This window comes from Microtus ochrogaster, chromosome X (genome assembly GCF_000317375.1).
Source record: "Microtus ochrogaster isolate Prairie Vole_2 chromosome X, MicOch1.0, whole genome shotgun sequence".
Classification (NCBI taxonomy): domain Eukaryota; kingdom Metazoa; phylum Chordata; class Mammalia; order Rodentia; family Cricetidae; genus Microtus; species Microtus ochrogaster.
The window spans coordinates 57928704-57937356 of record NC_022026.1 but is presented as its reverse complement, the minus strand read 5'-3'; the positions used below and the strand labels follow the sequence as shown (position 1 = coordinate 57937356).

The 8653-nt window shown below is 41.0% G+C and overlaps 1 protein-coding gene and 1 long non-coding RNA gene across 3 annotated transcripts in view; both read left to right on the top strand.

Moving 5' to 3' along the window:
• LOC106144099 overlaps nucleotides 1-572 on the top strand; it is a 2148-nt gene extending 1576 nt beyond the window's left edge. The window contains exons 2-3 of the long non-coding RNA XR_001229200.2: nucleotides 188-277; nucleotides 430-572. This is a non-coding gene — a long non-coding RNA (uncharacterized LOC106144099). The remainder of the gene's footprint in view (nucleotides 1-187; nucleotides 278-429) is intronic.
• A 2422-nt stretch (nucleotides 573-2994) lies between these two features.
• Nucleotides 2995-8653, top strand: part of Gpr173 (G protein-coupled receptor 173) — a 21264-nt gene continuing 15605 nt past the window's right edge. The window contains exons 1-2 of one of the 2 annotated variants that reach the window (XM_026784846.1): nucleotides 2995-3061; nucleotides 8017-8129. The gene's annotated coding sequence lies outside the window, so the exon portion shown is untranslated. The remainder of the gene's footprint in view (nucleotides 3062-8016; nucleotides 8130-8653) is intronic. The other variant, XM_005358900.3, reaches the window with a different exon arrangement.

Sequence of the window (8653 nt, the reverse complement as noted above, 5' to 3'; positions counted from 1 at the left end):
CTCTCTCTCTCTCTCTCTCTCTCTCTCTCTCTCTCTCTCCCTCTCTCTCTCTCTCTGTGTGTGTGTGTGTGTCTGTGTAAGAGAGATAAAGACAGAGACCCTAGTCAGCAAGCAGGTGGGAAGCTATGGCAAGAAAGCCGCTTCTAGAGCAGACCAGCCCTCATTCCTTCCTTTATTCTTTTCCCAGTTTCTACCCACAGGTAATATACTTTTGCTCACTCACCCTGGAAGATGTGTCCCAGCTAGTGGGAGGAAGCTGCTATAGGAATAGAGGAAGGTAAGGTGGGGGGTAGGGAGCACATTCAGACCATGGGCTCTGAGAGAGCTTGAACATGTCCCCATGATAATACACAGGGGACAGGAACAGCATAATGGTTCCCACACTATGGGCCCTGGCTTCTATCACATGGCTCTCTGTTTCTGTTTCAGATACCCACAATGTGTTTGGGACCTCCAGATCAATGACACAGTAGCCAGAGGTCCCTGTATCTGGAAGTGCAGGAAAACCTGGTATATGGAGAACATGGATTCTACTAGGGACACATCTCTTAACTACTAAGCTCACAACTTTAGTGGAGGCATGTCACTTGTTGAACCTTGTTTTTCCCATTTCTCAAAGAGACTGGTAACCCTTTCTTTGTGAATGTGTGCGGGGATTAAATAAATTGATGCATGCAAATAATTAAACGTGTGCATAGGATGGCACCGAGCAGTGTCAGCAAAGCTCAGGGTCAATATTATTGCTGGTTGTTCGTGATTAGTGTTGCTATTGATTAGGGAAAGGATTAGCACCTTTTCTCCAGGGCCTCAGCAGAGCTCTAGAGAAGGCAGCAGGTGGAAAGCTGGAGGGAAATAGAATGGCATTATTGCTGTTACTTCTCATTTGTCAGGAATGATGGGTAGTGTAGGCAGTCATTCTCATCCTACTTGGGGTTCTTCCCCTCCTGCATTTGTCCCTGTTTATGTACACACACTTACACATACACAACACACACACACACACACCAGACTGTGAGCCAGCAGAGGCCTGGCTTACAGCCTGCAGCATTCCTGGCCCTAGTATGTGTCCCTCTGTTGAGGGAAAATTAGCAAGAGTTTGGCTTATGGTCAGTGGCTGGCAGGGACGGGAGACAAGGCTGAAGCTTTTGAGATTATAGCTTTGAGTAGAGCTGGGGTGTGGTCCATGCAGTAGCCAAACCTGCAGTGGAGTTTGTCCATCTAGACCCTGGGCTGGGGAGATTGGAGTTTCTGAGCTAGTTTCTAGATAGGGAGATGTGGTAGAACATCAAGGGGATGGAGATCAGCAGAGGAGCCAAGAGCGGAGAGACTGAAGACAGATTTCTGCTGAGGGCCAGGAAGGGCCAGGACCTTTAGACATGAGTAGACTTTCCTGAAGAAGCATTTGATGTGGAAGGGGGAGAATCTAGCCTGTTGCCCAGGGGCATCTGGACCTGAAACTAAGAATATACATGAAAAGAAGTGTATAGTCCGTGTCTCATCACTGCACTGTAGGTGTATATGAGTGTGGTGTGTGTGTGTGTGTGTGTGTGTGTGTGAGAGAGAGAGAGAGAGAGAGAGAGAGAGAGAGAGAGACAGAGAGAGAGAGAGAGAGAGAGAGAGAGAGAGAGAGAGAGGAACGGAGGGAGGGAGGGACAGAGGGACAAAGAGAGAACAGACTATGTGATGGCATATGGGATTGTGTGGGTATCTGGATAGCTTTGTGTCTTTCCTGGAGGGTATGGTTTTGCATATCTGGTAAGCAAATGGTCATGTTTGATTTTGACCCAAATATTGAATATTGGTGTGTTTCTCTGAGCTTATATTAGGCCTGTTGAATGTTTGTTTATGTGTGTGTGTGATATCAATTTGTCTCTGAACACACATTATCTGATCATATGTATGAGTAAATGAATGCCTACTTGGATCTCATTGTGAATAGTCCTGTTTTCCCACATGTGCCTTTCAGTGTGGGTTCATCTAAATATGTGTGAGCATAAAGACATACATGTGTCCCATGCATGTAGGAGAGGATGTGTGTGTATGTGAACATGCTTATATGTGTTGTGGGTGTGGCTGCCGTATATTTGTGTGAATAGGCTTATGTATGAAAGTCTGTATAAATTCATTCATAGCATTTTTCATTATGTCTGTGTCTGCATGTGCATGTTTGAATGCCCACTGTCTTTCAACAGACCTGTGTGTTCGTATCTATTTAAAGAAATGTAAGTATGAATAGGCACACTGAGATTAGGGAAGAGTGGATGAATGAAAAATATTTTATGTGTGCACACTGGACCACATTTTTAAATATGACTGTGGGGTTTTACACTGCTCACAAGGTTGTGTGCATAGGTGAATAGGTACATTTGTATAATGTCTAATTTGGTGTAGTGTCTATCTGATTATGGTATGCATGAGTAGCCACATTTCATAATACTTGGGTGCATGTGTCTTACTATGTGTTTATTTGCATTTTTATTTTTGAGTGTGACTGTATATTTGAATATGCCTTGAGTGATTGTGCATATATATGCTATTATTTGTTAATACCTAACTATGCATACATTCACATGAATATATCTGTACATAGGCATGTGTGATCAAACACAATTAAGTGTATATCTTTGAATAGGCCTGTGTGTGTGCCTGTCTGAATACACAAATGTGTGAAGTACCAGTTTGCACAGTTCTGGTTTGAATTTGTATGTTTGTATTTATCTTTGTTTGGTCTAAAGCATATGTTATAGAATGATGCATATAAATCTCTGTGCATGCCATTCTTGGTTCACAAGCACATTTGTGTATGTATGTGTGTCTGTGCATCCATTTAGATACCTTTGCATGTATGTATGTGATAAGTTGATCAAACCTTATGCAGATCAACAGGTGTATGTGCAAGAATACATGAGAGTACTTCTATATGTGCATGTATTGAAATATGCTTTTGTATTCTATTCCAATGTACATATAAGTTACTCTTCTTTCATTTATTTATGTAGCTTCTCAGAAGAGTGTATGGACATAATGGTGTATATATACCTGACTGTGATCGCGTGCTTTTGTGAGTATATTTATTTCTATAGTTCATTGTATACATATAAAAATGAATTAATGTATGTACAAGTCTATAAACATACGAATATGCTGTGTGTGTACATGGTCAGTTATACATACAAGTCTATGTGTTATAATACCTGCATATGTATACATAATCTCATTTACAAGCATTTACACATCTGGGTATGGATGTGTGTGAGCACACCTATACATATATGTCTGTATGTATGCATGCATGCAAATATACTTCTGTGATTATGTTTGAGTGTATACGTATACATGTTTGGGAGCTCCCCTTCTGTGCCCCCATTTCCTTATTATCTCTTCAGATATGATCCATATATTTTTACATATCTCTGTAGATATGTAAAAGTATGTCTGTGTACTTGTGTTTGTGAGTGAATGCACATCATTCATGAGTAAAATCATGTGAATATAGTACATTTAAAAGAATAAATGGATGTACTTGGGAGTAAGTCCAATGGAAATGTGCCTGTGGGGGGGGAGGGGGTAAATAAAGGTATTTGTGCCTCTGCCTGTCTGATATGAGATTTGGCCTTGGCCTTGTGCAGACTGACCTCTATGCAAACCTTCTACCCAAACTCACCCATGCTTTCATCTCGCTCACACCACACGGGTCGCTTACTTTCTGCACAGCATTCTGCGCATGTTCGCTAACGAGCACTGGGGGACATGCTAAAACATTGAAACATAAAAATCTCCCTTCCCATCCTGCCACTGCCAAAGGCATAGGGCAGGATGACATCATAATAGTGCCTAGGGTTAGTTAGAGCTTTGGTTGGAGTGTGTGTGTGTGTCTGTGTGTGTGTCTGTGTGTGTGTCTGTGTGTGTGTGTGTGTGTGTGTGTGTGTGTGTGTGTGTGTGTGTGTGTGTGAAAAGAGAGACAAACAGACAGATAATGTGAGAAAGTCTGAATGTGCAGCATCTGGACATTTCACAGACAGCAGCAAATTATGGCACCAGACAGAAATCTAGATGTTAAGAAATATGTTTAGGCGAAAGTATATCTTAGGAAAGTAGTAGGTATTGGGGGGCATGAGTGTGTAGAGTATGTATATGTAAGGGATTATATGTGTTTCTGGCTAGGGTGTGCATGTGAGATAATTGTGTATATTAGAGAGGGAAGGATTTTTTGAAACACAAAGATACACACACATCCCACCCAAATATTTTCAACTGTCACACAAACAATCTGCGTATACCTCTACACAAACCTACTATCCAAATCCACCCATGCTTTTATCTCCTCCACACCATATGGATGTACCCGACCCACACTCTGCACAGTACTTCCCACACAGATGTGTCTTAAACACTTTCTTCATACACTCAATCCAGTTTTCATCAGTAGACTCAGTGAGCATGTGTATTGGGATGGCACATGTTTATGAGATGTGGATGTATCCTGATGGTATATGAGAAAAAGTGTATGGATACATTCAGGCTGTTCGGGAGACAATATGTGGGTGCATTTGGAAAAGGATTTGAATGTAGATGTGTTTGAACAGTGAGCAGGTCAAAGCGTGAATATACTTAGGCGGCAAAGTGTGTGAGAGAGAGACAGAGAGAGAGGAAACGGATAACGTGAGAAAGCATGAATGTACACATCTGGACAAAATTTGTGTTTGAATGTGAGTTCTCTAAATTAGGGTAGTATCTGGGTGATATATGAATGTATGTGTCTCTGTGTGCATATATTTGGCTTGAGAAATTGTGAATATATCTAGGTGGGGTGTGTCTAAGTGCAGTGTCTTTTGGAGGGTACGTATGTCACCTTGGGTATACTCTGATTGTGTGCCTTTGAAAGAGATTGTAGGTAGACCTAAGATAGGTATGAGGACTCCAAGTTGGGGTGGGGTTAAGTTATGTATGCTGAGTTAGAGATTGTATAAGTGTGGCATTAATTGGACAGAGTGATTGTAAGGGTAAGCATATTTGAGGTGATTATATATGAGAATGGATGTATGTAAATTGAATGTGTGTGAAAGTGTGGGTGTATTGGTGTTGGGTATATGTGTGACAGTGGGTGTTTCTGAGCAGTGTGCGTGAGAAGGAAAATGAATGTGTGTATATCTGGGTTTGGGGCTTGTGAGAATGTGGGTATATCTGACTAGGATATGTGCAGTTCTCTGGGTGGATGGGGAAGAGAGAATCTAAGTGGTACGTGTGAGAGGAAGAAAATATTTGTTTGTGTGAAATGAGTGAATCTAGCATGTGTGAAGGTATATCTGGATAGTGTGTGTTTGCATGTATTTCAGTTGGAAAGATAACTAACATGGATTTATGTGGCTGTTTTATGGGGGCTGTATTAGATGTTTTGTATATCCAATAGTGTAGTTATTTATGAGCAAAGTTTGTAATTGTGATCACACATGAATATATTTTCTAGGACATATATATTTCTGGTAAAATGTCTGTAATGTGAACTTGTCTATAACTCGGTATGAATGACCATTTGTACCTAAGTTTATTAGTAAACGGGAACTAACTTGTGTGTGCAAGTGTTATATGGTTTTATAATATATATGCATATACATTATATTATAAAATTTATGTTTGGGGTAAATATATTTCTTTGTTTTCTTATTTTTTTAATAATTTACTTATTTTATTTTATGTACATTGGTGTGAGGGTGTCAGATCCCTTGGAACTGGAGTTACATGAGCTGCCATGTGGGTGTTGGGAATTGAACCCGGGTTCTCTGGAAGAGCAGCCAGTGTTCTTAACGGCTGAGCCATCTCTCCAGCCCCTGAGGTGAATATATTTCTAATTGTGAATTGGGTCTGCAAGGTCTCTAGAGACAGCCTTTCGGTTAGTGTTTATTAGATGTGTAGTTGGGGGGAAATCACATAACCTCAACAAAGCCCCAGTCTCCAGTCTATAAAATGGAAGAAATAAAAACTCCCTATCATGTAATGTTAGGATAGGCAAAGTTAATACACTAGGAGTGCTTGTAACCGTGCCTAACATGTAATAAGCCCTCTCATGAGGAACAGCTTATTAAAAGTAACAACGGTATATTACCTGTCTGGATCACCTGTGCATATACCTATTACAATTATCCCTGTCCTGGTGGCTAACGGTGTGCATTCATCTACAAGTGCAAGAAAGAGTTTCATATGCATATTTGCCTCATTATAGGTACCCACATGTATGTCCAAGAAAATGAGCCTGGCCTCTTTTTATGTAAGAGTATGTTTATACATGAAAATTAGTTTATAAAATATCTTAATGTTCATATAGAAACACAAACGGGTAAGGAAAAATGTGCGCAAGACCAAGTGGAAGGGCATTCAGCTTTTTGTGTATATTTGCTCATATACACTTCTCTGGGTGTATGAGTGCACACATCCCATATGTGTGATAATGCAGTATCTATGAGAATGCAGGTATATCGACATGCGTGAACATGAATGGGTCCGTGTACACATGTGCCAGTGTATTTTTATCTAATTAGGGAATTAGGTTTATAGTTACCAGTATGTGCATGCGTGGGGGAGAGGGTCTCTGTTCCATCTGTAGAATTCAGAAGGCTGCTGTACGTGATGAGTGCAGTGGAAGCATTTATGTGGTATGGGTTTGTGTCTATATGGCCATCTATTAGAATGTGTGCATCTGTGTTGTTCAGTGAGGGTGGAATGTGTATGCGTGAATGGATGTGTGGGCATCTGAAGATTTGTGTTTGTATGTTTCTAAGCCTCAGTGGTTATGTGGGTTAAGGATGCGTGAGTCTGAAATATTTCATCTGCTTGATTGCCTCTCTGTGCAGCTGTGAAGACTGAGTAATATGCCTGCAAGTATGTCTATGCCATCTATATGTAAGTGACTGTGTGCCAGGGCATATTTGTGAATGTGGCTTTTTATAAAATAGTAGGTTTGGGGTCAGTGAGATGGCTCAGTGGGAAAAAAGGTGCCTGCCACCCGAGTTCAACACCTGGGACCCACATGGTAGAGAAAACTAACGCCATACGCTGTTCTCATACTCCTGTTTGTGTGCATGAAGCACAGGGGAACACACATAAATAAATATTCTTTAAAGATAAAATGTAATAGCTTCAGTGTCTCGCGTAAGAGCTGGTGGTGTGAGGCAGAGAAAGTCTAGATCTATAGGACATGAGCAAAACTTGACCCCTGTCTAATGTCAGTTTTTATGCCTGCACATGCAAAACTGTGTCTCAAAGTGTAAATCCATTAAATTAGGTTTGTGTATATGTGCATCTCCAAGTTCCCTTTGATGTACCTTTTTTAGCTTTTTTTTGAGACAAGATTTCTCTGTCTAACAGCTTTGGCTGTCCTGGAACCCGCTTTGTAGACCAGGCTGGCCTTGAACTCACAGAGATCCATTTGTCTCTGCCTTCCAAGTGCTGGGATTAAAGGTGCGTGCCAGCACATCTGTCTTCCAAGTGCCCTTTGCATGGTGAGTGTGTCTCTGCCTTTGCCTATGCTGTCTGTGCATTGTATATCCTTGAGTGATTCGCTGCTAAGTGGGTACCAGATCACATCTCTACTTTCCTCGACAGAGAGAGACTAATTGTATTTATCAGTCGATTTAACTCTGAGTATGAGATCAGACTTGAATGTCCTGTGCCCATATGCATATATTTATCAGTGTGTGTTAGTGTTTACATGCAATGTGATTAAATGTGAGTGGTTTAGGGCATACACACAACTCACCATCCAGAGTAAGTAAAATCTGTACAGCACACTAGAGTAAACTATGTAGCAGTATAGGAGCTTGATGAAAAGAAATTCCTTACTTTTTCTTCATATTATACAATTATAAGGAAAAATTGCTAAGTTTTAGGGGATTTATTAAATATTGAATGTATGCAGCTTTCAAATAAAATCTTTTTGCAGATTAGTTCATGGTACACAGGAGTGCATAACATCTCTCCTCCCTCCCTCACTTTCTTTCTCTCTTTCTTTTTCTGCAACAGGATCTTGCTGGCCTAGAGCTCACTGTGTAGCCCAGGCTTGCATTAAACTTGCAGCTTCCTCGCAGAGCATGGTGGCACACAGCTTTAATCCAGCACTTGGGATGCAGAAGCAGGTAGGTCTCTGTACATTTGAGTTCTGCCTGGTCTACATCATAAGTTTCAGGACAGCCAGAGCCACGTCGCGAGACCCTATCTCAAAAAACAAACAAACAAACAAACAATTGTTTCTTCCTCCCGAATGTTGTGTTTACAGGCATGCAATGTGCCCAGCTCTCAGTATTTAAAAAAAACAACAACAACAACAACTCTGAGGCAGTATCTCACTACTTAGCCTTGGCCAGCCTAGAACTAACTATGTTGACCAGGCTAGCTTTAAAAATCATAGAGATCCATTTGTCTCGGCCTCCTGAGTGCTGGGGTCAAAGTACTCAGCTGAGAGTGTAACTTTTTTTATTCACTAATGGGAGTCCACAGTGGTCAGCATCTGTGGCCACTCTTTTTGAACCTTTGGTCACTACTACCATGGCTTGTTTTATTGTTTCATTCATTTTTTTTAATTTATTTATTTATTAAGGATTTCTGCCTCCTCCCCGCCACCGCCTCCCATTTCCCTCCCCCTCCCCCGATCAAGTCCCTC